Raw genomic sequence first — 4311 nt, 5'->3', positions numbered from 1 at the left:
GGCTCTGTTACCAAGTTTTTCACACCCCAAATTTGAAGGGTGCAACTGGTACCTAATGTCAAAACTTAAGCCTGAGCTAGCCCTGTCGAACCACTTGCTAATGGCTCATGGAACCTAGACACTGTCAAGAAAATAAAAAAGTATATCTCGACTTAAAAATAAGCCCTCGACTGGCTAGGCCCCTGTCAACATCTCTAAAAGAAAATGGCTACTCCGAATAATTTATATAAAGCAATAACCATTTAGCACACAAGCCTATTCGTCAAGGACACTATGGTATCTAGGAAAACATAAACACTACACGGGATGTCAAAGCCACCATGATCTCTATACAGAAGCTAAAAACAGGTATATCTCTAAATTGTATATCAAACAGCTATCAAACTGAAACCAATCAGCATAAGGCCAACATCGCTAATAACATGGCTGCACAACTCAACACACCAGTCTGCAAGCCTCAAAGAGTAGTAAAGCTTGGCGGGAAAGGACCTCGACCTACCCAAAAATATATATAACAAAAGCCAACAAACCTGCAAACTCTGGCAGCTCTGGATGAAAGGGGATAGCCAACCTAATAGAAGTTAATTATGCTGCTGAGGAGGTCCATCGAGTCGTCTGTCGGAACCTGCAGGCATGAATACAGCGCCCCAAGCAATGGGGTGGCAGTACAAAATCATGTACCGAGTATGAAAGACAATAAAGTAAATGAGCAGATATCATAATATATTGAAAGTAATCAAGTAAGGAAATCAAGAATAAGATAAGCGTATTAACATGCTCCTGAATTTAAGCATACCAAACATAATCAAACAACAACCTAACCAAGCCCCCATAAGACCGACAGGTACAACGAACAAACAAGACCACCTACCCCGACCCCATAAGCCTAAAAGGTGCAAATTAAATCTATATATCCCTACCAGTAGTCTCCTAGCCATGTAGGCAGTCACGTCGCCCTCTTAGGAAAAATATAGCCCCATAGGCAGCACATAGCCTTCTTAGGCATCAATATAGCCTCACAGTCTACTCATAGCCCTCTTAGGAAACAACATAGCCCTGTAGTCAACACATAGCCTTCTTAGGCATCAATATAGCCCCGCAGGTAATTCAGAGCCATCCTAAGCAACAACATAGCTCTGTAGGCAGCACATAGCCTTCTTAGGCATCAATATAGCCCCGTAGGCAACTCACAACCCTCTTAGGCAACAATCACATTCCTGCAACTAAGCACAATAGCCCCAACGACAACAATAACAATTCAATAGGCTAAAAGTGAGCAATTTAGATATAATAAACCTATTTAAATAGTCTCTAAGTTGTGCCTAACATAGGGCCGCTACTAACAGAATATGAATCCCGACAATAGAGACCTATAACAACTCGAGCAACTAACAACCAATAAACATGGCTATAAGTATATCAACGATAACAACAACCTTCTTGAATAGATCCTAAACTTTAAGGAAACATGCCGAAAGAAGAGAATAACCTCAACATACCTTTCAACCGAAACCTCAAAGGTGTCTGTAAGAATCTCGACCAACCTATCATAACACAACAATTGCTTGAATCAACAACTCTACAAGAACTAGCTATAGACAATTCATAAAGTGTTAATGTCACACTTATGGACAACCAACTCCAATGCATAAAATGAGACCAATAACAATAATAAACGGCAGCTAAATCCAACAACAATATGCTAACCACATCTCAAAGGAGCGACAAGCTCTTGTGGCACTATTCCTAAGTGTACTTCACGTCATTCGATCCAATAACCTTCTTCCATGACTTCGATAAGAAGAAAACCAACCCCCAGTCCCTCTAACACCTTAATATCATTAATATACAACAATAATAACTCAATTTAATAAGACAAAGGGGCTGCCCGAGGCAACAATATCCAAAACACTACTTCATAGCTCAAAAATTTATAAAAAACGACACTAGAACATAGGATTATGAAGGAGGGTCATAGGGGAATGATTTCATTGAAAAACATTTGAAATACCCATCTAAACAATCTACCTCTTTGAAGTATCAACAACTGAATCCAAAATCAACAAGAAACTACTAAAAGTCATCAACAACTACAACTTTTGTAACTAGAAGCTTAGAATTTCGATTCGACAAATAGATAAGTGTACGAGATCCTTACATTTCCAATATATATCCATAGGTACTTCCAAATACTCAATAAACACCTGTTATCTCGCTGCCACAACACCTATGAATATAAGTCACGAGATCGATGGGGCAAATTATACCAAAATGACGAGGCCACTATGCAGAGCGACTTCCGTTAAACTTTTGAGTTGAAAGAATCAATATCCATGGAGAATTTAGGACTTTTCCTTTGATTTTATATGAATTTTTTCTGATTTTTATGAGTTAAAACGAGGCTTGAACATATAAAGCTAAACCGACATAGGGGATAGGGGCCCACTTTGACGTGCATGCTTGTGTAGTCTTACAAAAACACAAATATCGCTCTATTCAAAAGTCGTATGAACCAACGATACGTTAGAAACTAGACTCATAGACCTTTGATTTGATAGGTCATTGACCTTCTAAATCTTTATTGATTAGGAGAAAAGCTCCGAGACATTTAACCTAAATTTCAAAAAAAAATGAAAATGAAACTTACGATAACTTTCATCAACCTTTGTTTTTCAACTTGTTTGACTTTGAAACTTGAGATACGACCGAAGAAATTCTTTTTCATAGTCTGTTAATTTTCTTCTTGTTGTATCTCGTCGATATGATAGGTTGATTTACATGTGTGTGATCGATTGGAAAGCTCCTTCCCCTTTTCGCCTAGAAGAGGGTCAGTCTCAAAGAAAATGAAAGCAGTTGATTTGATGCGTTCCGGAAAGAGCCAAAATCGCCAGTTCTTCTAGATTGCAGTCAAGGAAGGCACTCCTTTTGAACTACGAGGGCCCTAACTTTTGAATGTGAATCAGACTAACCACCTGTTCATTTTCTTCTATTTGCAGGTACACACACTTGAGGATCAAGACTAGAATATCCATGGATGGACTCTGACTCTAAACGTGTGGTCTTTCCCAGCCTTACCTTCTGCTGGGTATTTTACCATTAGACCAACATTCTGTTTCTTCTCTGCTTCAGTCTGTATTTTCAATTCCATTACCTTCTTCCTCGGCATCCTCCTTTTCTGGGTCCTTGTTAGTTTGGTCCCAGTGCTTAACGCCAGGTTCCCTCCACATACATATGAAAAGTAAGCCAGTTGTATTAGCGGGCGAGATCGATTTTTTGTTCGAGGTTCAAGAGGAAGGAGAGGAACCACCGCCCAATGATGCTTTTATGAAAGTATGGTCACCAGTGGCTAATACCTTCTCAAGACTATTGAAATATGTCATACCACATCCTTCTTAACTTATTAATCACTTTTATTCTTTCCACGAAGAATATGGGTTAATTTTGACATTTCAAAAAATCGGAGTGTAACATTTCTTTAGAGAGAGATGAAATCAAGTGACTCATGATAAGTTGGTCTTATTGTATCCGACTCATAAAATTTGAATTTGGCTTAGATGAAAGTATTAATTAAAATTTTATTTTCATATTACAAATGACAAAATAATGAATAATTTTGAAAGGTTGATCTACATCTTATCCTCGATCCAAAATAAATGAATTTCTGACAATTTTTTAGTGGTTCAAATTAAATGAATTTTTGAAAGCTCAAAGATATATTATTAGTTTTTCTTCAAATTACCCTTTTTTTAATGAAATTTTCAATTATCTTTTAACTTTAGAAAGAGTTTGGGAAGAAGCAAAGAGTAATATTTGATAATATTCTTTATGTAATATTAATTATTAACTAACTTTTCTTAAGGATTGTGTAACACCTAGAAACTCATTTATTTCGAAGCAGAGGGCTCCTAAAATAAAGAAAAAATTATCTAAATATATAATTTATTTTATTATATCCTTTAAAATTCTTTACAATTTGAAAAAATTATAAAAATATTTAATCTCTCTTATTTTCGGATATATCACTTTATGCGATGTATTGATCGGATATATCACTTTATGTGATGTATCCGGACATACATGATGTATCAGGACGTTGAGTGATGTATTCGAAATTGAGACATGATGTATTGAGACGTTGAGGAATATATTCAAAATCGAGATACGATACATTACATTTTGTAATGTATCCAAATTCTATCAAATTTAAGAAATTTTTATAATTTTTTAAAAAATAAAAATATAACGTAATTAACTCTTTATGCCACGAAAAGATTTGTGTAATTCCTACTAAAGTAATTGCATGCCTCTCGT

The sequence above is a fragment of the Solanum dulcamara genome, chromosome 3 (assembly GCF_947179165.1).
Source record: "Solanum dulcamara chromosome 3, daSolDulc1.2, whole genome shotgun sequence".
NCBI classification, from domain to species: domain Eukaryota; kingdom Viridiplantae; phylum Streptophyta; class Magnoliopsida; order Solanales; family Solanaceae; genus Solanum; species Solanum dulcamara.
Note: the sequence above shows the minus strand (reverse complement) of the source record.